General features: G+C 42.6%; 1 protein-coding gene across 1 annotated transcript in view; it reads left to right on the top strand.

Annotated features, from left to right (window-relative positions):
* Positions 1–27,650, top strand: part of LOC120990941 (transcription factor E2-alpha-like) — a 412,522-nt gene that overhangs the window by 69,056 nt on the left and 315,816 nt on the right. The gene's annotated exons all lie outside the window — the stretch shown is intronic.

The following is a 27,650-nucleotide window of genomic DNA, read 5'->3' as shown; positions in this document are numbered from 1 at the left end:
GATACAGCCAGGAATCGGTAGGCTTCTCTGACACCGCACTTAGGTGAGGGCACAGAGGTTGTTCCTGGGCAATGCCAACTACAGATGTAGCAGGGGTAGCGCACAAGGCTTGCGGGAAGCGTTAATAACGAATTGCGATTAAGTCCCCCTACTAGTTTCCCATTGCAAAAGAAAAAGGCTGGTTTAGTTGTTATTTTTCAGTCTGCCAGAAGATGGCAGTGTTGCAGAACAAAAGTAGAAATACTATAGGTTTTCACAGCAGCTCCTCGGCATCCCTCCATTTCTTGCCCACTCCTCGGCATCCCTCCATCTCTGCCCGCTCCTCCACATGCCTACCTCTCTGGCCGATCCTCTCAGCACAGATCTTCCCCACACCCACCAATCTCTGCCCAGCTCTTCCTGGTAGCATTCATCCTGTCATCCCTCCATCTCTGGCCCGCTCCTCGGCATCCCTCCATCTCTGGCCCGCTCCTCGGCATCCCTCCATCTCTGGCCCGCTCCTCGGCATCCCTCCATCTCTGGCCCGCTCCTCGGCATCCCTCCATCTCTGGCCCGCTCCTCGGCATCCCTCCATCTCTGGCCCGCTCCTCGGCATCCCTCCATCTCTGGCCCGCTCCTCGGCATCCCTCCATCTCTGGCCCGCTCCTCGGCATCCCTCCATCTCTGGCCCGCTCCTCGGCATCCCTCCATCTCTGGCCCGCTCCTCGGCATCCCTCCATCTCTGGCCCGCTCCTCGGCATCCCTCCATCTCTGGCCCGCTCCTCGGCATCCCTCCATCTCTGGCCCGCTCCTCGGCATCCCTCCATCTCTGGCCCGCTCCTCGGCATCCCTCCATCTCTGGCCCGCTCCTCGGCATCCCTCCATCTCTGGCCCGCTCCTCGGCATCCCTCCATCTCTGGCCCGCTCCTCGGCATCCCTCCATCTCTGGCCCGCTCCTCGGCATCCCTCCATCTCTGGCCCGCTCCTCGGCATCCCTCCATCTCTGGCCCGCTCCTCGGCATCCCTCCATCTCTGGCCCGCTCCTCGGCATCCCTCCATCTCTGGCCCGCTCCTCGGCATCCCTCCATCTCTGGCCCGCTCCTCGGCATCCCTCCATCTCTGGCCCGCTCCTCGGCATCCCTCCATCTCTGGCCCGCTCCTCGGCATCCCTCCATCTCTGGCCCGCTCCTCGGCATCCCTCCATCTCTGGCCCGCTCCTCGGCATCCCTCCATCTCTGGCCCGCTCCTCGGCATCCCTCCATCTCTGGCCCGCTCCTCGGCATCCCTCCATCTCTGGCCCGCTCCTCGGCATCCCTCCATCTCTGGCCCGCTCCTCGGCATCCCTCCATCTCTGGCCCGCTCCTCGGCATCCCTCCATCTCTGGCCCGCTCCTCGGCATCCCTCCATCTCTGGCCCGCTCCTCGGCATCCCTCCATCTCTGGCCCGCTCCTCGGCATCCCTCCATCTCTGGCCCGCTCCTCGGCATCCCTCCATCTCTGGCCCGCTCCTCGGCATCCCTCCATCTCTGGCCCGCTCCTCGGCATCCCTCCATCTCTGGCCCGCTCCTCGGCATCCCTCCATCTCTGGCCCGCTCCTCGGCATCCCTCCATCTCTGGCCCGCTCCTCGGCATCCCTCCATCTCTGGCCCGCTCCTCGGCATCCCTCCATCTCTGGCCCGCTCCTCGGCATCCCTCCATCTCTGGCCCGCTCCTCGGCATCCCTCCATCTCTGGCCCGCTCCTCGGCATTCCTCCATCTCTGGCCCGCTCCTCGGCATCCCTCCATCTCTGGCCCGCTCCTCGGCATCCCTTATGTACAGTACAGTATTAATTAGAACAGCATTTCAGCATAGACTTTCATTACACTCCATATGCAAATTATAGTAGACACATTTTTCTCTTTATTTCCTTTTATTTTTTTTTTATATTTTTTTATATCCTTGGACAGAAATGTGTTACATAGCTAACTCAGCTCTGCTACACTTGTATACTTGTTATCAACAGAACTGTTATAGTCAGCTAAACTAAGAAGGCATTTTATTAATTGTTTATAATTTATCAATTATTACTTTTATTATTTATCAGCAATTATCATCTATTCACAAATGCATCTGATAAATTTCCCCACATCCCTTCATCTCTACTCTCTTCTCCGCATCCCTGCAGCTCTGCCCACTCTATTCCTGGCAATTTATAAATTTATTATTTTAATTATTCAGCAATTATAATCTATTCACAAATGCATCTAATAAATCTCTCCACATCCATTCATCTCTGCCCGATCTTTCCCTCCCAGATCTGCCCCATATTAATATCTCTGGTCTGCTGTTCTGGTTACTGCTCCTCCCCACATCCCACAATTATGCAGTGATAATAAGGACAGGCTGTTTCTCCTTTTCAGACTGACAGCAGTGCGTGTGGATGGACAGTCGGCAAGATCCAATATGTACAGTATTAATTAAAACAGCATTTCTGCATAGACTATCATTACACTCCATATGCAAATTAAAGTCGACACATTTTTATCTATTTCCTTTTATATATTTTTTAGATATAATTTTTGTATCCTTGGACAGAAATATGTTACATAGCTAACTAACTCTGCTCTGCTACACTTGTATACTTGTAATCGGCAGCACTGTTCGACTCGGCAAAGCCAAGCAGGCAATTTTATTAATTTGTTATAAATTTGTAATTTTTTACATTATTTAATAGCAATTATAATCTATTCGCAAATGCATCTAATAAATCTCCCCATATCCCTTCATCCGATGAACCCAGCAGTAAAACCAAGCTGTAGTGATGTATAAAAAAGGGCAGCCCCGAGTTAGAGAGAAGCAGAGGTGCATGTCTACTATTTATATCTTCCTCTCACTGTACCCCCCCCCCCCCCACAGCTGACAGTCCTGCATGAGGCAGGAGCCAGTATATTAATTATCTCCCATACATCAGTCCTTCCTTAACCCTTCTCTGTTTTTTGGTGTGTGTTGTGCAAGGACTGTGAACCTAAGCTCACTATTCCCTTCCTGGTCGGACCGAGTAAACCTGCTGTAGATAAAACAATGCTAGGAGAGTAGCAAAGTAGATTTATTTCAATTATGGAATAGTTTACATACACAGTAGATTGAAGATACATAAACAAATGTGTATAAATTATTAAATAGGTAATGATAAAGATGGTGCAGCAGGTAATCAGATAAAGTAGTAAATGAAAGGAAGGCTGAATGAAATACCTCAACTAACTCAATGATGGATATATTTAAATATTTTTATTTATCTGTGTATATATATTTCCCCAGTTGTCTCAATGACAGCACACACAGAGATTGACTTCCTCTGATAGAATAAGAAAAAACAGAGTTTTAAAAAACCTACCCCCTCCCCTCATCGCCAGCGTTTTTTCCTGTCCTGTCAAGGAAGGAGACCAGAGAGTTGCTGGGAGCTCTGCTGGGTTCCTAGCCTATTTTTATTTTTACCTGGATAATTTTTCCCTGAACTCTGCAGACCGGAGGTCAGTTCCGGTGGCCCGGCTCTTTCCTCCTCCTATGTGGTCTGCGCCCAGGCCCATTTATGTTGCGGTGGCCCCGGCGACGCTTCCTCCTGTGGTGATCCATGTGGGCTTTATATGGAGTGGAAAGGCGGCTGGAGCAACGCTAGTACGCGCTTCCATCTAGCCGCCGGGTGATGACGTCAGATGCCGAGGGGGCGTGGTTTAGCGTCTTGACGTCACACGGCGCTTAAGAGGCAATGCCGGTCCCAACATGGCGCACAGCGTTCTCACCCTGCCTGCAGTGTCTGGCGTTTCTGTGGATGGGAACTGGAAACATGAGTGCCTTTACCACCACTGGCTCCGGATCTGAGCCTCCCACTACTGTGTTCTGTGAGTAGCCTGTGTCAGGCACCCTCCTTATGTTATACTTACTCTGTAGTGGTTGACCCTTCTCTCCCTTGTGGGTTGTAGGGAGAAAAGGAGTCTGCCTCTTCTGCCAAAGTTAAACCCAGGAAGTGTGGTCTCTGTTCCAAACGTTTACCTTCCTCTGGGTCTAAACCTTTATGCAAGGAATGTACCGCATCACCGGTTTCCGCATTAAGTGCCCTATACAACCCCAGTCTTTTAGGTTTTTAAAAGCGGTTGATAGATTGAAACCCAGAATTAAAACTATAGTCGCTCCATGGAACCTGAATACTGTTCTTACAAGTTTGTCAGATTCTCCATTTGAGCCTCTACACTCCCTGACTTTTAAGTGGCTTACCCTTAAAACCATTTTCTTAGTAGCAATATACTCTACGAGAAGTGTTTGTGAGCTTCAGACTTTATCTATCCAAGAGCCTTTCCCTACAGTGTTTGAAGACTAGCTCATATTCAAGTTAGATCCCAATTTTCTCCCCAAGGTGGTTTCTACTTTCCATAGGTCACAAGACAGTTATTCCCTGGTTTTGTGCCAACCCCAAAAACTAGCAGGAAACAAAATTTCATAATTTAGATGTTAGAAGAAGTGTTCTTCATAATCTAGATTTCACCAAAGATTGGAGGATAGATAAAAACGTATTTATTCCGTTTTCCGGCCTGAATAAGGGTCAAAAAGCTCTATATCCTGCTGGATTAGGTGTCCGATTTCTGAGGCCTATAGAGCCTCCGGTAAAGAGGCTTCTCCGTCCCTCAGAGCCCATTCAGTAAGATCCGTGTTTACTTTCTGGGCCAAGAGAGCCTCTGCGTCTTTAGAACAAATTTGCAGAGCGGCCACTTAGAAGAGGGCTCACACCTTCACCAAGCATTATAGGGTTGATGTATTTGCCAATGAGGATATGGCCTTTAGATGCAAGGTCCTAGGTGCTGTTGTCGCCCCCTAAAGTTTACTTTGTTAGTTGTCAGTGTGTGTGGTCATTGCGACGACTGGGGAAATGAGTATTAAACCCACCGGTAATCCGGTTTCCTGGCAGTCTCCATGACCGTACATATATTCCCACCCTTTTGTTGATCATGTTACTTTATTTATGTTCTACCCCTTTTCCTGGTTCCGGTAAAATACACTGGCGATGAGGGGAAGGGGTGGGGTTTTTAAACCTCTTAGTTTTTTCCTGTCCTATCAGAGGAAGTCAATCTCTCTGTGATTATTTATTATATATATATAATATAATCTCACAAAAGCGAGTACACTCTTCACGTTTTTGTAACAGTTTTATTATATCTTTTCAAGGGACAACACAGAAGATATGATACTTTGATACAATGTAAAGTAGTCAGTGTACAGCTTGTATAACATTGTAAATTTGGTGTGTCCTCAAAATAACTCAACATTGCAGTGCATATGGTTGCCACTTTCACTAATGAATTTGGCATCATGAGGTACTTTACAACCCCTAGCGTTGCCATTGCAGTACGTGCGGTAGCCAGAGCACATTGCCACCAATGAATTGGGCATCTTGAGGAACTTTGGTAAGACCATTCGCGGCCAATCTAGCGCAGTTGCCGCCGACCTCAGAACTCGAGGCAGCCAGCATTCTTGTTTGTATGTCTACAGCCCAGATTTCGAATGCTCCTGAAGTTGATTTGTGCCCACATCAAAGATACTGGATGCATCCTGTCACTGCAATGTGTATGCATACTAGGATGTGAGCAGATGTTTAGCAACTCCTTTTAGGACATAGGGCAGAGTTTTTTGTTTTTTTTTCTGGTATAGCAAACCATAGCCAGATTTGTAGCCCATTTGTCAGCGCATTAAGCCGCTTGCACCAGTAGGTATCACTGTGACCACATCTAGCTAGAGATGTTGAACCTTCTAGCCGCATTGGCTTATTATAGGTTCGCAAATCACCACTGGTGCATATGGTTGACTTTTTTTTTTCCACAGTTGAGCGGCCAGACACAATGTTTTACAGTAGTTGCAAAGTAGAAAATATTTAAACAAGTCTCGTCCACACGCTGCTTAGAAAATCTGTGTGGACATGGAGTGTGGATTTTAAATCTGCCATATATAAAATCAGCGAATTTCATGGTTTGCAATGCAGTGTAATTTGGAATTTAAAATGAGTCCCAGTGGGCATAGGGACTGATTTTTACCCTAAACTACAGTTGCAAGAAAAAGTATGTGAACCCTTTGTAATGATATGGATTTCTGCAAAAATTTGTTCTAAAATGTGATCTGATCTTAATCTAAGTCACCACCATAGACAATCAGTCTGCTTAAACTAATAACACACACAGAATTAAATGTTACCATGTTTTTATTGAACACACCATGTAAACATTCACAGTGCAAGTGGAAAAAGTATGTAAACCCTTGGATTGAATAACGGGTTGAACCTCCTTTAGCAAAACACTCATTCCAGCTCACCTTCCTGGTTGATATATACTCCCGACTCCAGACCTTTGGGGGAGTGTCCCCGTTGCAGACTGCAAATAACTTGGAAAGGATTGGTCTTGGATTCAATTAGAGATCCTCTTTAAAAACTTCTTCTTTATTGAAACATGCAGATTACCGCAGACATCACCACAAGGTACACGGAACAGTTGTTGACGCGTTTCGGGTATAGGACCCTTAGTTGTAACACTGTCACATAGTGAGACACTACAATTTAAATGAAACCAGTGCCCGTCCCTCCAGACTGAAGGGGGAAGGGCAAAGTCCTCATTGGTTGTCTCACTATGTGTCACACCCATCTTCTGGATTTGTAATTACCAGGTAAATAAGCTTCACACTATGCTGGAACTTTCATTCAGATTAACCCTTTTGGGCACTATGGTCTCCTCATATAGACTGGAGGAGGTGAAAAGAGAGAAACCGCACAGTGTGAATACCACACTTGCATATAAAAACATTTATTATCATACTGGACTAAACTAAAATAACCATATACCTGCCTTGACATTCTTGATTAAAGGGATTGCATGAAATGAAGTAAATGAAATACATGGCAATCATAAGAGTGAAAATATACATTTTACATTCTCTGGAAGCGATATTCACTGATAAATGTACATTAACTCTTTTCAAATTCAGGCCTGCTGGGACTCTACAATTTAGTCTGAATATCCAGAATGCCTCCCGCAACAGGAGTTTTTTGCGGTGGTCACCCCCTCTCGTGGGTGCAAACACCCTCTCAATTGCAAAGGCATTAAAACTTTTCACTTTGCGAGCGTGTTTTTGCACGAAATGTCTCGCAACATTTGAAATGTTCAATGCATTTGGATTGTTAATGTAATTCAGATGCTCTAGGAGTCGATTCCTGAATTTCCGGATCGTGCTCCCGATATATACATTAAATCACATTCGGTGCAACGAATAATGTACACCACCCCTGCAGTGTTACAATTAATATAGCTTTGGATTGGAAAGCTGCATGAATGGTCAGAATTATCAAATAGCTTCAAGGGGGTCACATAGCAGCACGTTTTGCATGGATTGCCCCCGCATCTTGTGAACCCCTTGTAGCTAAGCCAGCTTTGTTTTTGGTGTTTGCACCCACGAGAGGGGGTGACCACCGCAAAAAAACTCCTGTTGCCCGAGGCCTTCTGAATATTCAGACTAAATAGTAGAGTCCCAGCAGGCCTGAATTTGAAAAGAGAGTTAATGTACATTTATCAGTGAATATCACTTCCAGAGAATGTAAAATGTATATTTTCACTCTTATGATTGCCATGTATTTCATTTACTTCATTTCATGCAATCCCTTTAATCAAGAATGTCAAGGCAGGTATATGGTTATTTTAGTTTAGTCCAGTATGATAATAAATGTTTTTATATGCAAGTGTGGTATTCACACTGTGCGGTTTCTCTCTCTTTTCACCTCTTTTCACCTCATCCAGTCTATATGAGGAGACCATAGTGCCCAAAAGGGTTAATCTGAATGAGAGTTCCAGCATATTGTGAAGCTTATTTACCTGGTAATTACAAATCCAGAAGATGGGTGTGACACATAGTGAGACAACCAATGAGGACTTTGCCCTTCCCCCTTCAGTCTGGAGGGACGGGCACTGGTTTCATTTAAATTGTAGTGTCTCACTATGTGACAGTGTTACAACTAAGGGTCCTATACCCGAAACGCGTTAACAACTGTTTCGCGTACCTTGTGGTGATGTCTGCTGTAATCTGCATGTTCCAATAAAGAAGTTTTTAAAGAGGATCTCTAATTGAATCAAAGACCAATCCTTTCCAAGTTATTTGAACCTCCTTTGGCAGCAATAACTTCAACCAAACATTTCCTGTAAATCAACAAAAAGAGAAAATCCGGCTCTTGAACAACAGGAGACACTTTATTCAACGGTAAAACTTCCAATCCTCATAGGCAGGGTATAGTCAACATGTTTCGGACCTTCGTATATCAGTCCTTAATCATTTCCTGTAGTTGCAGATCACGTGTACAACGGTCAGAAGTAATTCTTGACCATTCCTCTTTACAGAACTGTTTCAATTCAGCAATATTCTTGGAAAAGCTGGTGTGAATCACTTTCTTGAGCTCATGCTACAGCATCTCAATCGGGTTGAGGTCAGGACTCTGACTGGGCCATTCCAGAAGCGTATTTTCTTCTGTTAAAGCTATTCTGTTGTTGATTTACTTCTATGCTTTGGGTTGTTGTCCCTTTGCAACACCCATCTTCTGTTGAGCTTCAGCTGGTGGACAGATGGCCTTAAGTTCTCCTGCAAAATGTCTTGCTAAACGTGGGAATTCATTTTTCCTTCGATGATGGCAATCCGTCCAGCTCCAAACCATCCGTCCAGCCAGAAACTTTAGTATGCCTAAACTATATATGTTTCACCCCCCCCCTGCACCCCTGAATGATTTGATGGCAGCGGGAGGTGCAGGGGGGATTTGTGGGCGGTGCGGCAGGCGGTATCGTGATCCCCCGCCCGCCTCCCCTTGAATAATCGTTGGTGGCCAGTGGGTATACCAGAGTATCAGCACATTGCTGACACCCTGGTATAACCGGCTGACATCTGTGATGCGATGTCAACCGTTTAACCCTTTCCATACCGCGGTCCATACGTACCGCTGTATGGAAAAGGTTAACAGCTCAGGGAGCTCCCTCCCTCTCCCATCGGGGGGCTGCTGTGCCTTTGCAGCCCCCCGATGGAGAAGGAGAGAGCCCCCAGACAGCCCCCCTCCTTACCCTTCCCCGTCTGCGCAGTTGTGGCCACAACTGAGCACACTGGGAAGGTTCCCATGGCAACAGGACGCCTTCTCAGGCATCCTGCTGTCCATGGTGCTGAACAGATCTGTTCAGACAAAGTGTAAGTAAAATACAGTACAAAACACTATATAGTGTACTGTATTATACAGACATCAGACCCACTGGATCTTCAAGAACCAAGTGGGTCTGGGTAAAAAAAAAGTTAAAGTTAATCAAAAAACACATTGATCACTGATTAAAAATGAAAAAAAAAAAATTCCCTACACGTTTGGTATTGCCGCGTCCATAACGACCTGATCTATAAAACGGTCATGTTACTTTACCCGAACGGTGAACGCTAGAAAAATAAAAAATACAAAACTATGATGAAATTGAAATTTTGCCCACCTTCCCAAAAAAGGTAATAAAAGTGATCAAAAAGTCGCATGTACGCCAAAATTCGAACAATCAAACCGTCATCTTATCCTGCAAAAATCATACCCTACCCAAAATCATCGCCCAAAAACTATGGAAACACTAAAACATGATTTTTTTTTTTGTTTCAAAAATGAAATCATTGTGTAAAACTTACATAAATAAAGTATACATATTGGGTATCGCCGCGTCCGTATCGACCGGCTCTATAAAAATATCACATGACCTAACCCCTCAGGTGACCACCGTAAAAAAATAAAAATAAAAACGGTGTAAAAAAAGCAATTTTTGTCATCTTACGTCACAAAAAGTGTAATAGCAAGCGATCAAAAAGTCATATGCACCCCAAAATAGTGCCAATCAAACCGTCATCTCATCCCGCAAAAAATGAGACCCTACTTAAGATAATCGCCCAAAAACTGAAAAAACTATGGCTCTTAGACTATGGAGACACTAAAACATTTTTTTGGTTTTAAAAATGAAATCATTGTTGAAAACTTACAAAAATAAAAAAAATTGTATACATTTTAGGTATCGCCGCGTCCGTGACAACCTGCTCTATAAAATTACCACATGATCTAACCTGTCAGATGAATGTTGTAAATAACAAAAAATAAAAACTGTGCCAAAAAAGCTATTTCTTGTTACCTTGCCGCTCAAAAAGTGTAATATAGAGCAACCAAAAATCATATGTACCCTAAACTAGTACCAACAAAACTGCCACCCTATCCCGTAGTTTGCGGTAATTTTTTTGTCGTTTCTACTCTAGGGGTGCATCAGGGGGGCTTCAAATGGGACATGGTGTAAAAAAAACCAGTCCAGCAAAATCTGCCTTCCAAAAACCGTATGGCATTCCTTTCCTTCTGCGCCCTGCCGTGCACCCATACAGCAGTTTACGACCACATATGGGGTGTTTCTGTAAACTACAGAATCGGGGCCATAAATAATGAGTTTTGTTTGGCTGTTAACCCTTGTTTTGTAACTGGAAAAAAAAATATTAAAATGGAAAATCTGCCAAAAAAGTGAAATTTTGAAATTGTATCTCTATTTCCCATTAAATCTTGTGCAACACCTAAAGGGTTAACAAAGTTTGTGAAATCAGTTTTGAATACCTTGAGGGGTGTAGTTTCTTAGATGGGGTCACTTTTATGGAGTTTCTACTCTAGGGGTGCATCAGGGGGGCTTTAAATGGGACATGGTGTAAATAAACCAGTCCAGCAAAATCTGCCTTCCAAAAACCAAACTGCGCACCTTTCACTCTACGCCCCGCTGTGTAGCCGTACAGTAGTTTACGGCCACATATGGGGTGTTTCTGTAAACGGCATAGTCAGGGCAATAAAGATACAGTCTTGTTTGGCTGTTAACCCTTGCTTTGTTAGTGGAAAAAATGGGTTAAAATGGAAAATTAGGCAAAAAAATGAAATTCTCAAATTTCATCCCCATTTGCCAATAACTCTTGTGCAACACCTAAAGGGTTAACAAAGTTTGTAAAATCAGTTTTGAATACCTTGAGGGGTGTAGTTTATAGAATGGGGTCATTTTTGGGTGGTTTCTATTATGTAAGCCTCGCGAAGTGACTTCAGAGCTGTAGTGATCCCTAAAAATTGGGTTTTTGTAAATTTCTGAAAAATTTCAAGATTTGCTTCCAAACTTCTAAGCCTTGTAACATCCCCAAAAAATAAAATATCATTCCCAAAATAATTCAAACATGAAGTAGACATATGGGGAATGTAAAGTCATCACAATTTTTGGGGGTATTACTATGTGTCACAGAAGTAGAGAAACTGAAACTTTGAAATTTGCTATTTTTTTCAAATTTTTGGTAAATTTGGTATTTTTTTATAAATAAAAAATATTTTTTTTTACTTCATTTTACCAGTGTCATGAAGTACAATATGTGATGAAAAAACAATCTCAGAATGGCCTGGATAAGTCAAAGCGTTTTAAAGTTATCAGCACTTAAAGTGACACTGGTCAGATTTGCAAAAAATGGCCTGGTCCTTAAGGTGAATTAAGGCTATGTCCCTAAGGGGTTAAGTGCAACTCTTTTAGTGCACATGTTGAATTGAACCAGAAGAGACCAAAGGTAACTACAGAAATAGTTAATGTAAACAGTGTTTAAATTTTTCATCTTACTTTTCCTACTTTTCCAAAACCTGACATACCCCCATATCCCTTCACCCAGCAAGGTACTATTTATCTGTCCCTTCGTCCTATCTACTCATCTTACCGCTTGCACAACCCTGTTTGGACACATAAAACACTTCCTTCCCAAACACACACAGCCACCTGATGCCCACTCTTACTCTGACCTACAAAAACACTCTGCTTCTCCTTCTTGCTGGTGATATCTCTCCTCTCCATATCCAGGCCCCCCCTCAGCAATTCCACACTATCACCTCTACCTTCCACTACCGTTCTCCTTCTACAAATTTATGCAACCCCTTAAACCTGAAAATTATTCCCCTAACCCCTGCTCCCTTGGTCCCTCTTGCAGGAGCATTACGGAACGCTTGCTCTGTCTGTAACAAACTGTCCACATTCATGATCTCTTAATCTCTCGCAAACTTTCCTTTCTGGGTCTAACAGAAACATGGCTGACAACCTCTGACACTGCCTCCCCTGCTGCACTCTCTTTTTTATAACTGATTTAATTTCACTCACCCCCCACCCCAGCTGAAAACATGGTGGAGGAGTTGGTCTTCTCCTATCGGAAAACTGCTCCTACAGCCCAACTCCACTGCCACTCTCCATTATGCACACTTCATTTGAAGTACACAATGTTCGCATCTACTCTCCCTCCAACCTCCAAGTAGCTGTCATTTACTGCCCCCCAGGCCCAGCCACCGTCTTTCTTGACCACTTCAACACCTGACTCCTACACTTTTTCTGCTGACATCCCCACTATCATAATGGGTGACTTCAACATCCACATTGACACTTGCTACTCTAAGCTTCTATCAGAAGCCTACAATGCCTATCTTCCATATCCTCCTCTCACTTTCTTAAACTTAACATAGATAAAACACAATGTATCAATTTTCCCCCAAGCTTGCTCAACCCCCCCCAACAGACCTTTTTTCCTTCTTTCTATCACAATCAATGGCTGCACACTCTCCCCGGTCAACCAAGTCCACTGCCTTGGAGTGACCTTGGTTTCTGCCCTCTTTCAGACTGCATGTCCAAGCCGTTTCCACCACCTGTCACCTCCAATTCAAAAATATCTCCCGCATCTGCGCATTCCTCAACCACGAGTCTGCAAAAATGCTTATACTCTTCTGCCTCTCACCTCTGCCAATACCTTCACTGGCTCCCCATTGATGCTAAATATCACCTGCGATCCACATTGGGTCCCTGCCATGTATGCTCAAATGAAAAAATAACAGAAGATGTTGCTCAAGTTAAAAAAAAAATTATAATAATTGTAGGAAGGAGGGTGGCCATAGATGAATGCCCCGTTTTTTTTTCTGTTTTTTTTTTATAACTTGAGCCACATCTTAGGTGGTTGTTTTTTCATTTGAGCATACATGTGTGCTGTTAATAAACTAATGCCCACACGTTTACTCAATAGTACCTATCCCTTTTACTTTATGCCCATAACCAGGCGTTTCCCCTGATAAGTCTATTTTTTCTTCATCTGAAAGCGAAACATGCATGAAGGGAAGAGATGGGATAGGGCTAACCAGGTCTAGTTTATTTAGGGAAAGATTCTGGATGGGGTCACCCTTGTCGGGGTGGTTAGGATATCAAGGGCAGCATGGCACCCACACCGCAGGGCAATTCTTGGGACATTTTATCCCATACCCTGTCATACATTCAGCATCTTCATCTATCTCAGGGACAGTCTCCCTTGGTTTTCCTGGGATCGTGGATGCACATCAGATCCCACCAATGAAGTGGTAGGACAAATTGTTTTCATTTGTGTGCCGTCGTGCACCTTTGTTCCTACTACTATCCTTTTTTGTTTTTTTGTGGTGATAACTTTAAAACGCTTTGACTTATCCAGGCCATTCTGAGAGAGTTTTTTCATCACATATTGTACTTCATGACACTGGTAAAATGGAGTAAAAAAAAAAAATAAAAAATTTGCCAAAAATTTTAAAAAATTAGCAAATTTCCAAATTTCAATTTCTCTACTTCTATAACGCATAGTAATACCTACAAAAATGGTTATTACTTGTCATTCCCAAAATGATCCAAACATGAAGTAGACATATGGGGAATGTAATTTTATTTTTTGGGGATGTTACAAGGCTTAGAAGTTTAGAATCAAACCTTGAAATTTTCAAAAACCCACTTTTTAAGGACCAGTTCAGGTCTGAAGTCACTTTGTGAGGCTTACATAATTAGAAACCACGCAAAAATGACCCCATTCTAGACACTACAACCCTCAAGGTATGCAAAACTGATTTTACAAACTTTAACCCTTTAGGTGTTCCACAAGAATTAATGGAAAATAGAGACTATTTCAAAATTTCACTTTTTTGGCAGATTTTTTATTTTTTTTTCCAGTTACAAAGCAAGGGTTAACAGCCAAACAAAACTCAATATTTATGGCTCTGATTCTTTAGTTTACAGAAACACCCCATATGTGGTCGTAAACTGCTGTACGGGCGCACGGCAGAGCGCAGAAGGAAAGGAATGCCATATGGTTTTTGGAAGGCAGATTTTGCTGTACTGTTTTTTTGACACCATGTCCCATTTGAAACCCCCCTGATGCACCCCTAGAGTAGAAACTTCAAAAAAGTGATCCCATTTTAGAAACTACGGGATAAGTTGGCAGTTTTGTTGGTACTATTTTAGGGTACATATCATTTTTGGTTGCTCTATATTACACTTTGTGAGGCAAGGTAACAAGAAATAGCTGTTTTGGCACAGTTTTTATTTTTTCCTATTTACAACATTCATCTGACAGTTTTTTATTTTTTGGGCGCTTCTCAGGAAGGGGCTAATTTTTTGAGGGATGAGGTGACGGTTAGATCATGTGGTATTTTTATAGACCAGGATGTCACGGACGTGGCGATGCCTAATATGTATACATTTTTTTTAAAAAAAGTTTAATGTAAGTTTTACACAGATTTATTTTTTGAAACAAAAAAAATCATGTTTTAGTTTATACATAGTCTGAGAGCCATAATTTTTTCAGTATTTGGGCGATTATCTTGGGTAGGGTATGATTTTTGTGGGATGAGATGACGGTGTGATTGGCACTATTTTGGGGTGCATGTGACTTTTTGATCGCTTGCTATTACACTTTTTGTGATGTCAGGTGACAAAAATGGTTTATTTAGCACAGTTTTTATTTTTTACGGTGTTCATCTGAGGGGTTAGATCATGTGATATTTTTATAGAGCCGGTCTATACGGACGCTGCGATACCTAATATGTATACTTTTTTTTTTTTATGTAAGGCTACTTTCACACTTGTGTTCAGAGCGGGTCCGTCTGATATCTGCACAGACTGATCCGCTCCTATAATGCAGACGTTTGGATCCGTTCAGAACGGATCCGTCTGCATTATAGTTTAGAAAAAATTCTAAGTGTGAAAGTAGTTCAGACGGATCCGTCCAGACTTTACATTGAAAGTCAATGGGGGACGGATCAGTTTAAAAATTGAGCCATATTGTGTCAACTTCAAACTGATCCGTCCCAATTGACTTACATTGTAAGTCTGGACGGATCAGTTTGCCTCCGCACGGCCAGGCGGACACCCGAACGCTGCAAGCAGCGTTCGGGTGTCCGCTTGCGGAGCGGAGGCTGAACGCTGCCAGACTGATGCATTCTGAGCGGATCTGCATCCCCTCAGAATGCATTGGGGCAGTACGGATGCGTTCGGGGCCGCTTGTGAGACCCTTCAAACGGAGCTCACAATCGGAGCCCCGAACGCTAGTGTGAAAGTAGCCTAAGTTTTACACAATAACAGCTTTTTTAAAACCAAAAAAATGTTTCTCTCCATATTCTGAGCCATAGGTTTTTTTTTATTTTTTGAGCGCTTGTCTGAGGAAGGGGCTCATTTTTTGCGGGATGAGGTGACTGTTAGATTGGTACTATTTTGGTGGGCAAACACCTTTTTGATCGCTTGCTGTTTTTTGTGATGTAAGGTGCACAGTTTTTTTTTTTGTTTTTTTACGGTGTTGATCTGAGGGGTTCAGTCATGTGATATGTTTATAGATCCGGTCGATACGGACGCGGCGATACCGAATGCATACTCTCCCCCCCCATTTTTTATGGCGTACCGGTAAGTCATGTGTCCAGAAGAGGTTAAAAGTTATGTTTTTTATTTATTTTCAATTGATTTTGGATCACTTTTCTAGTGTAAATTTGGTTCCCCATTGCCCAGCGAATTCAGTTCAAAATTCTAACAAATATGTATAAAGCCATCCACATCCTCTACCCTCCATATATCTCCGAGCTACTTTCCCGATACATCCCCACCCGTAATCTCCGATCCTCACAGGACCTCCTTCTCTCCTCTCCTCTTATCACCTCTTCCCACAACCGCCTCGAAGATTTTTACCGTGCATCTCTATACTTTTGAACGCTCTATCCCTACATATCAGACTCTCGTCTACAGTGGAATCCTTCAAAAGAAACCTCAAAACTCACCTATTCAGACAAGCCTACCACCAGTGACCCTGCTGCTGCTATACAGTCATGACCAGCTTTACCCTCGCCTACTGTGTCCTTACCTTGTAGATTGTAAGCCCTCATGGGCAGGGCCCTCTCTCCTTCTGTACCAGTTTGTAACTTGTCTTGTTTATGCTTAGTGCAATTGTCTGTATTATGAATGTATGCATGTATGTATACCCCTTATCATATGTACAGCACTATGGAATGAACGGCGCTTTAACCCTTTCTACCCCAGGCCAGTTTTAACCTTCCTGCCCAGGCCATTTTTTGCAAATCCGACATGTCACTTTATGTGGTAATAACTTCGGAACACTTTTACTTATCCAGGCCATTCTGAGACTGTTTTCTTGTGACACATTGAACTTCACGACAGTGCTAAATTTGAGTCAATATATTCTTCCTTTGGGATTTTTTTTTTTATAAATAAAATTTACCAAAAATATGGAAAAATTCACGAATTTCTTTACTTATAAGACCGCAATGCCTCATAAAATAGTTATCAGTCGTCATTTCCCAAATGTCTTCTTTATGTTTGCATCATTTTGTAAATGTAATGAAATTTTTTTAGGACAATAGAAGGTTTAGAAGCCATGTTTTCAAATTTTCAACAATTTCCAAAACCATTTTTTTAAGGCTACTTTCACACTAGCGTTCCGAGCGGATCCGTCTGATGTTTCATCAGACGGATCCACTCTGATAATGCAGACGTTCGCATCCGTTCAGAACGGATGCGTCTGCATTAAAACTTAGAAAATTTTCTAAGTGTGAAAGTTGTCTGAGCGGATCCGTTCAGACTTTACATTGAAAGTCAATGGGGAACGGATCCGCTTGAAGATTGAGCCATATAGTGTCATCTTCAAGCGGATCCGTCCCCATTGACTTACATTGTAAGTGTGGACGGATCCGCTCGCCTCCGCACGGCCAGGCGGACACCCGAACGCTGCAAGCAGCGTTCAGGTGTCCGCTCACTGAGCGGAGCGGAGGCTGAACGCTGGCAGGCGGATGCATTCTCAGTGGATCCGCCTCCACTGAGAATGCATTGGGGCCAGACGGATGCGTTCGGGGCCGCTCGTGAGCCCCTTCAAACGGTGCGCACGAGCGGACACCCGAACGCTAGTGTGAAAGTAGCCTAAGCACCAATTCGGTTATAAAGTGATTTTGAGGGCTTACATAATTGAAACCACCCATAAATGACTCCATTTTAGAAAATACACCCCTCAAATAATGAAAACTGATGTTACAAACTTTGTTAACCCTTTAGGTGTTTCAAAAAAATGTAAGGGAAATAGAGGCGAAATTTCATAATTTTATTTTTTATGCAGATTTTTTATGTTAATAAATTTTTTTTCTTGCAACACAGCAGGGTTCAACAGCAAACTCAACCTCAATATGCTTTACTCTGATTCTGCAGTTTACAGAAATACCCCATATGTGGTGGTAAACTGATCTATGGGCATGTGGCAGTGGTAAGAATGAAAGGAGCGCCATATGGGTTTTGGAGGCAGATTTTGCTACAATGGTTTTTGGGCACAATTTTTTTTGTATTTTGAAGAGACCCTGACGTACCCAATACAGTGGAAACCCTCAAAAAGTGACCCTATTTTGGAGACTACACCCTTCAAAGAATATATTAAGGGGGTACTGAGCACTTTGACCCTCTAAGCGTTATACGGAATTTGAAAACACTTTGCTGTGGAAATGAAAAGTTTCATTTCTTCCAATAAAATGTTGCTTTAGCCCCAAATTTTTCATTTTCACAAAGGGTAACAGCAAACAGTAAAAGCACCCCATAATTTGTTACACATTTTCTCCTGAATTCGGCAACACCCCATATATGGTGGTAAACTGCTGTGGGGGCTCATGGCAGAACTCAGAACGGAAGGAGCACCATATGGCTTTTGCAGCACAGATTTTGATGGATTGGTTTATGGGCACCATTGGTTTTTATTTTTCTGAGTGATTCTTATGTGGGGGCTCATTTTTTGCGGGATGAGATGACCTTTTCATCGGTACCATTTTAGGGTCAATAAGACTTTTTTCATTTCTTGGTATTACACTTTTTGTGAGTCAAGGTGACAAAAAAAAACTGCTGTTTTGGCATATTATTATTATTATTATTTTTTTTACAGCATTCAGGGGGCATCTCATGTTTTTTATAGAGCAGGTTGTCACCTGTCACTCAAACCAAATGGTTTTTAACTATATACCCAAGATATCATCAAAGCTTAATACATATCATTGTAAAATAATGATATAATTGGATCTTCTTTTGGATTTATAATTAGTGACAAGTGATCTCCATATTGCAAATCAGAGAATATATGCAATATACAACAGATACAGAGGTACAAAATGAGACTACCACTATGAATAGTAAGACATACAGACCAAGAGCTGAGTGGAGTGGAGCAACGCTGACTTACATTTCGCTGTGCTTCCTCTGGGGTCGTGTCCATCTCGTATACACTCATAGTTTTATACCCTATTGAATCCTATTCAGTCCAATGTCCCTCTCATGTGCCCATGATTGCGATAGGCTTCTAATATATCCTACTGTAAGAGAAGACCTAAAGTTAATGGTGTCTATACATTAACTGCCAAAGTGCATCAGTGATCAGGTGACAGTGACATAATAACCGTGTGATATTATTTTAAGGCTATATTAGAAGCCACATGGGCACGTTTCAGATTATGCATCCCTTGTCAACAATGTTTACACTTGATATTTCTGGTTTTGACGGAGACACTATCAAGACATGTATTGACGATACCTTACGTGATAATGGATTGTCACATTTTTAGCTATCAAATTATTGGGCGTTATGAACTAAATGAGGCAGGGATGAATTTATCCATTTTATTTCTTCATATAACAAGCTATGTGATGTAATCTTATACATGATTCATATTGGTCTGTTAGGCTATTTATTGGATATGGGCAATCTGCCCTGCTCTGAGATGGTGGGCATCGCAATCGCACAGGGTGGTGGGATCTGCTACATTTATGCTTGGTCCTCCCTCTTAGATCCAGGCTGCTCAATTTGAAATATGCTGCCATGTCAGGCCTCGTCAGGTCATAATAATAATATGAATGTGAGATTGTAATTTGTTATTTTGTTTTGGTTTCTCTATTAAATATGAGATGGGCAATATGCCTTTTTGTAAGATGGCGCCCGATTTGGCAAAGGGGTTGGAATTGCCGGCGTGACGCAGCTGAGTGGCGTTTCTTTTGTTACACACATGATGCACATGTGCGAGATTTCTTGGGGTGGGAGTATCGGCATGTGGGATGTCGCGAGATTTGACCATATTGATCTATGTGGGCGATCTCGCTGTCTCGCGACATCCCGACGCCATTAGACAGCATGCCACCTGTGTCACGCAGGAATGAGCGCTCCCATTGCCTAACTATTTTCAGGTGAATATTTTATAATTAGTAGGAGGGAGACATTGGACTGAATAGGGTATAAAACTATGGGTGTATTTGAGAATCGCAGCAAAACGTACGTCTGGATTGCTCCACTCCCCTCAGTTCTTGGTCTGTATGTCTTACTATTCATATACATGTCTGTATCTTGTCTGTATCTTGTATATTGCATATATTCTCTGATTTGCAATATGGAAATCACTTGGATCTTCTTTTGGATTTATAATTACCGTAGTGACAATTGGTTCATTATTTCACAATGATATGTATTAATCTCTGATGATGTCTTGGGTATATAGTCAAAAACCATTTGGTTTAACTGACTGGACTGTTGGGTCACATTTATTGCATACCTGCATTAGTGTTTTTTTTATTTTTTCTACATCTCATTTGGATTGCCCTTTCTTACACACTTGGAGACCTAAGGCTGGGGGGCTTTCACCTTCTCAGTGTTTTTACATTTTCTGTTACTTATATGTATGTCCTTCATATGTGACACAATAAAGATGTTTTTGTACTGTATGTGTGGTATTTCTGATTTGGTTTAGTAGATATCCTAAAGGTCCTTTTTTTTTGGTTTTCTGATATCTAATAAGTCTATAATTTTTTAGTTTTGTTTTTTACACAGTAAATGCATTTTTTTTTAACAGAATTAAATCTTGTTTTTGTGTTGCCATTTTCTGAGAGTCCTATTTTATTTTTTTATTTTTTTTGGGGGCGATTGTCTTATGTATGGTCTAATTTTTTGCGGGATGAGATGACTGTTTGATTGGGCTAAATACACCCTTTGGATCACTTGGTATTGTACTTTTTGTGAGGGAAGGTGACTAAAAATGGCTGTTTTAGCAACTTTTTATTTTCTTTTTTACTGAGTTCACCTGACAGGGTGGATCATGTGATATTTTGACAGAGCTGGTCGATACAGATGTGAAAATACCGAATATGTATACCTTTTTCCTTTTTTCCCCCCAATATTATTTTTTAATTACGGGAAAATAACCTTTTTTTTTATATATATTTTTTTTTTACTATGCAAAACTTTTTATTTTTTTCTTTAAAACTTTAGTGGGTCTGATCACCTGTACAATGCATTACAGTACTTCTGTATTGTAATGCATTGTCTGTAAGTGTATTACACACTGTAATACAGTTACAGCCTTCCTGCCTGTGAGATCCAGGGGGACCCGATGGGGAAGGAGCTCCCTCCCTCCACACACCTCGCACATGCTGCGTTCAGCGCTGACCGTGGCATAGTTGTTTTCACCGATGCCGGCGCATACAGCAGGGGTCGGGTTAAAGGGAACAGCCAGTCCCCCTGCAGCTGATCAGGCGGGCACAGCTCCTGCACCCGCCCGATCAGCGTGCTGTAGTACTACGGCGCTGGTCGGGAGGGGGTTAATAATAAATATGGCCAGCCTGTTTTGAGCCTTACTGACTAGCGTTTTTCTTACTTTTTTCATTGTCTCGTTCCAAGAGCTATAACTATAGCTTTATGGGGGCTTGTTTTTTTGCTGGACAAGTTGTAGTTTTTAATGGTGCTATATCTGGGAGGGAGATGGGGGGGGGGGGGGGGAAACAGCAATACTGCCACTGCGTTTTTACGTTATAAATTTATAAATTGCAATAAAATAAAAAAATGTTTTTGCATTGCTGCTTCTCAAGACCCATAACTTTTATTTTTCTTTCTATGGAGTTGTGGGAGGGCTTGATTTTTGCGGGACGACTTGTATTTTTAATTGGTATCATTTTGGAGTAAATGGCTCTTTTTGATCGCGTTTTTTTCGGCGTTCACCGTAGGGGATAATTTACATGATAGTTTTATAGTCCGGGTCGTTAGACGTGGAAATACCAAACATATGGGGGATTTTTTTTTTAAATTTTTTTTTTTTTTTTTTTTTTTTTTCATTGAAAAGCGGATTTAATATATACATTATATATAATAATATTTAAATATTTTTTAATCACTTTATAGTCCCACAAGGAGACTATAACACACAGTTTTGTTTTTTTATTGATTTTAAAATGCAATGCATTATCCCTGCATTGCATTTTAATGTCGGTGCTATTCTGACATTGACTGAAATTACTCAAGGCTGTTCTGGGGCCTACATCAGACTCCTGCCAGCCTTCACACACACAGACACCCCACTATCGCATTTGTGGGGTGCCGATGGGATCCCGCGGCATGTTAATGGGGTTGTCCAAGTTTAGAGCTGAACCTCGACATACCCTTATTTTCACCCAGGCAGCCTCCCTTAAGCTAGCATCGGAGCATCTTATGCTCCGATGCGCTCCCTTGCCCTGCGCTAGATCGCACAGGGCACGGGCTCTTTTGTTTTCAATAACACACTGACGGGCGGAAACTTCCGCCCTGGCAGTGTATTCGTGACGTCACCGGCTCTGATGGGCGGGCTTTAGCGCTGCCCTAGCTGTTTTACTGGCTAGGGCAGCGCTAAATCCCGCTTATCAGTGCCGGCGACATCACCGGGGTTTCTGGCAACCCCATGCCTTTGCCCTGCGCGATGTGAGTAAATATTGTGCATACAAGCACCGGAACAGCTTGAAAAACGGCACCCACTAAAAGGGCCCGAAACGTTACACTGATGTATATTTTGTACCACTGGTGTTGAAATGAATTAACCTCCTCCCGACCGCCTAACGCAGGGATGCGTCCTGCGGTCGGTTTGTTCCTCCTTGACGCATCTACGCGTCATCTCGTGAGACGCAAGATTTCCTGTGAACGCGCGCTCACAGGATCGGAAGGTAAACGAGTGGATCTACAGCCTGCCAGTGGCGATCATTCGCTGGCAGGCTGTAGATGCAATTTTTTTAACCCTTGAAAGGTACAGTACAGACCATAAGTTTGGACACACCTTCTCATGCAAAGAGTTTTCTTTATTTTCATGACTATGAAATTTGTAGATTCACACTGAAGGCATCAAAACTATGAATTAACACATGTGGAATTATATACATAACAAAAAAGTGTGAAACAACTGAAAATATGTCATATTCTAGGTTCTTCAAAGTAGCCACCTTTTGCTTTGATTACTGCTTTGCACACTCCTGGCATTCTCTTGATGAGCTTCAAGAGGTAGTCCCCTGAAATGGTGTTCACTTCACAGGTGTGCCCTGTCAGGTTTAATAAGTGGGATTTCTTGCCTTATAAATGGGGTTGGGACCATCAATTGCGTTGAGGAGAAGTCAGGTGGATACACAGCTAAAGTACACAGTAAAGAAAAACGAGTGGCCATCATTACTTTAAGAAATGAAGGTCAGTCAGTCAGCCGAAAAATTGGGAAAACATTGAAAGTAAGGGCTATTTGACCATGAAGGAGAGTGATGGGGTGCTGCACCAGATGACCTGGCCTCCACAGTCACCGGACCTGAACCCAATCGAGATGGTTTGGGGAGAGCTGGACTGCAGAGTGAAGGCAAAAGGGCCAACAAGTGCTAAGCATCTCTGGGAACTCCTTCAAGACTGTTGGAAGACCATTTCAGGGGACTACCTCTTGAAGCTCATCAAGAGAATGCCAAGAGTGTGCAAAGCCGTAATCAAAGCAAAAGGTGGCTACTTTGAAGAACCTAGAATATGACATATTTTCAGTTGTTTCACACTTGTTTGTTATGTATATAATTCCATATGTGTTAATTCATAGTTTTGATGCCTTCATAGTCATGAAAATAAAGAAAACTCTTTGAATGAGAAGGTGTGTCCAAAACATATTGCCCTTCTTCTCCTGAGTACGGCGATACCACATGTGTGACACTTTTTTGCAGCCTAGGTGCGCAAAGGGGCCCAAATTCTAAAGAGCACCTTTAGGATTTCACAGGACATTTTTTACGCATTTGGATTCCAAACTACTTCTCACGCTTTAGGTCCCCTAAAATGCCAGGGCAGTATAAATACCCCACAAGTGACCCCATTTTGGAAAGAAGACACCCCAAGGTATTTCGTGAGGGGCATGGCGAGTTCATGTAAAATTTTATTTTTTGTCACAAGTTAGTGGAATATGAGACTTTGTAAGAAAAAAAAACAAAAAAAAACATTTTCCGCTAACTTGTGACAAAAAATTAAAACTTCCATGAACTTACTATGCCCATCAGCGAATACCTTAGGGTATCTACTTTCCGAAATGGGGTCATTTGTGGGGTGTTTCTACTGTCTGGGCATTGTAGAACCTCAGGAAACATGACAGGTGCTCAGAAAGTCAAAGTGTGTAAATTCATTTTTTTTCCACCATAGTTTGTACATAGTTTGTAAACGCTATAACTTTTACCCAAACCAATAAATATACACTTATTGCATTTTTTTTTTTATCAAAGACATGTACAACAATAAATTTTGAGAAAAATTTATATAGAAATGTAGTTTTCTTTGAAAAATGTTACAACAGAAAGTGAAAAATGACTCTTTTTGCAAAAATTTCGGTCAATTTCGATTAGTATAAAAAAAAGTAAAAATGTTAGCAGCAATGAAATACCACCAAATGAAAGCTCTTAGTGAGAAGAAAAGGAGGTAAAATTCATTTGGGTGGTAAGTTGTATTACCGAGCAATAAACCGTGAAAGTAGTGTAGTGCAGAATTGTATAAAGTGGTCTGGTCATTAACCCCTTAAAGGGTTTCTATCACTTCGTATGACATAATTAGCTGTCAGACACTAGCGATCTGCTAGTGTCTGCTCTGGCCAACCATCCTAATATAAGAGCTTGTGGGGCAGCGGTTTTGCTAAAAAACTAACTTTTATAAATATGCTAATGAGCCTCTAGGTGCTATGTGGGCGTCATTAACACCTAGAGGCTCCGTCTACCTTCATACACAGCCGCCGCCCAGCGCGTCCCTCCAGCCCGCCCATGTCCTCCTCCGTGTGACGCAGCGGACGAGCTCTCGCGCATGCGCCGTGCGCGGCTGTATTCGGCGCATTTGAGATCTCAGCTCGGAGCGGTCAGACATTCAATGCGCATGCGCGGCTGTATTCGGCGCATGCGCATTGAATGTCTGACCGCTCCGAGCTGAGATCTCAAATGCGCCGAATACAGCCGCGCACGGCGCATGCGCGAGAACTTGTCCGCTGCGTCACACGGAGGAGGACATGGGCGGGCTGGAGGGACGCGCTGGGCGGCGGCTGTGTATGAAGGTAGACGGAGCCTCTAGGTGCTAATGACGCCCACATAGCACCTAGAGGCTCATTAGCATATTTATAAAAGTTAGTTTTTTAGCAAAACCGCTGCCCCACAAGTGATTATAGTAGGATGGTTGGCCAGAGCAGACACTAGCAGATCGCTAGTGTCTGACAGCTAATTATGTCATACGAAGTGATAGAAACCCTTTAAGGACATAGGGCGTACAGGTATGCCCTTGTGTCCTGGTACTTAAGGACACAGGCCGTACATGTACGCCCTGTGTATTTTCGTTCACTGCCGTGCGGCTGGCAGTAATCGGAACCCGGTGCCTGCTCAAATCATTGAGCAGGCACCTAGGCTAAATGCGCGGGGGGGGGGGGGTCCCGTGACCCCCCCATGTCGGCGATCGCAGCAAATCGCAGGTCAATTCAAACCTGCAGTTTGCTGCGATTTCTGCAGTTAGGGACCGCGGGGATCAGAAACTTTAGTATTCCTAAAATATATCTGTATTCCCCCCCCCCCCCCCTGCACCCCTGAGTGATTTTAGCCCGGTGGGAGGTGCCGGGGGAGGGGTGCGGGAGGCGGGATCGCGATCCCCCGCCCGCCTCCCCTTGAATAATCGTTGGCGTCTAGTGGGTATACCAGGGTGCCAGCACATTGCTGGCACCCTGGTATAAACGGCTGACATCTGTGCTGTGATGTCAGCCGTTTAACCCTTTCCATACAGCGGTCCGTACGGACCGCTGTATGGAAAAGGTTAACAGCGCAGGGAGCTCCCTCCCTCTCCCATCGGGGGGCTGCTGTGCATTTGCAGCCCCCCGATGGGAGAGGGAGAGAGCCCCCCGACAGCCCCGTCCTTACCCTTCCCCGTCTGCGAAGTTCTGACCAGTACTGAGCAGACGGGGAAGGTTCCCATGGCAACAGGACGCCTCTCGGGTGTCCTGCTGTCCATGATGCTGAACAGATCTGTGCTATTAGGCATAGATCTGTTCAGACAAAGTGTAAAATACAGTACAGTACAATATATATTGTACTGTATTATACAGACATCAGACCCACTGGATCTTCAAGAACCAAGTGGGTCTGGGTCAAAAAGAAAGTGAAAAAAAGTGAAAATAAAGTAAAAATCAAAAAACACATTTATCACTGATTTAAAAATGAAAAAAATAAAATTCCCTACACATGTTTAGTATCGCCGCGTCCGTAACGACCTGATCTATAAAACGGTCATGTTACTTTACCCGAACGGTGAACGCCATAAAAATATAAAATAAAAAACTATGATGAAATAGAAATTTTGCCCACCTTACTTCCCAAAAAAGGTAATAAAAGTGATGAAAAAAGTCGTATGTACGCCAAAATAGGGCCAATAAAACCGTCATCTCATCCCGCAAAAATCATACCCTACCTAAGATAATCGCCCCAAAACTGAAAAAACTATGGCTCTTAGACTATGGAAACACTAAAACCAGATTTTTTTTTTTTTGTTTCAAAAATGAAATCATTGTGGAAAACTTACATAAATACAAAAAAAGTATACATATTAGGTATCACCGCGTCCGTATCGACCGGCTCTATAAAAATATCACATGACCTAACCCCTCAGGTGACCACCGTAAAAAATAATTAAAAAAAACGGTGTAAAAAAAGCCATTTTTTGTTATCTTACGTCACAAAAAGTGTAGTAGCAAGCGATCAAAAAGTCATATGCACCCCAAAATAGTGGCAATAAAACTCATCTCATCCCGCAAGAAATGAGACCCTACTTAAGATAATCGCCCAAAAACTGAAAAAACTATGGCTCTTAGACTATGAAGACACTAAAACTTTTTTTGTTTTAAAAATTAATTCATTGTGTAAAACTTACATAAATAAAAAAAATTGTATACATATTAGGTATCACCGCGTCCGTGACAACCTGCTCTATAAAATTACCACATGATCTAACCTGTCAGATGAATGTTGTAAATAACAAAAAAAACGGTGCCAAAAAATCTATTTATTGTTACCTTGCCGCACAAAAAGTGTAATATAGAGCAACCAAAAATCATATGTACCCTAAACTAGTACCAACAAAACTGCCACCCTATCCTGTAGTTTCTAAAATGGGGTCACTTTTTTGGAGTTTTTACTCTAGGGGTGCATCAGGGGGGCTCCAAATGGGACATGGTGTCAAAAAAAACGAGTCCAGCAAAACCTGCCTTCCAAAAACCATATGGCGCACCTTTCACTCTACGCCCCGCTGTGTAGCCGTACAGTAGTTTACGGCCACATATGGGGTGTTTCTGTAAACGGCATAGTCAGGGCAATAAAGATACAGTCTTGTTTGGCTGTTAACCCTTGCTTTGTTAGTGGAAAAAATGGGTTAAAATGGAAAATTAGGCAACAAAATGAAATTCTCAAATTTCATCCCCATTTGCCAATAACTCTTGTGCAACACCTAAAGGGTTAACGAAGTTTGTAAAATCAGTTTTGAATACCTTGAGGGGTGTAGTTTATAGAATGGGGTCATTTTTGGGTGGTTTCTATTATGTAAGCCTCGCAAAGTGACTTCAGAGCTGTAGTGGTCCCTAAAAATTGGGTTTTTGTAATTTTCTGAAAAATTTCAAGATTTGCTTCTAAACTTCTAAGCCTTGTAACATCCCCAAAAAATAAGATCTCATTCCCAAAATAATTAAAACATGAAGTAGACATATGGGGAATGTAAAGTCATCACAATTTTTAGGGGTATTACTATGTATTACAGAAGTAGAGAAACTGAAACTTTGAAATTTGCAAATTTTTCCAAATTTTTGTTAAATTAGTTTTTCTTTGGACTTCATTTTACCAGTGTCATGAAGTACAATATGTGATGAAAAAACAATCTCAGAACGGCCTGGATAAGTCAAAGCGTTTTAAAGTTATCAGCACTTAGTGACACTGGTCAGATTTGCAAAAAATTGCCTGGTC

Source organism: Bufo bufo, chromosome 2, assembly GCF_905171765.1.
Source record: "Bufo bufo chromosome 2, aBufBuf1.1, whole genome shotgun sequence".
NCBI lineage: Eukaryota > Metazoa > Chordata > Amphibia > Anura > Bufonidae > Bufo > Bufo bufo.
This window is presented reverse-complemented; position numbering and strand designations above follow the sequence as displayed.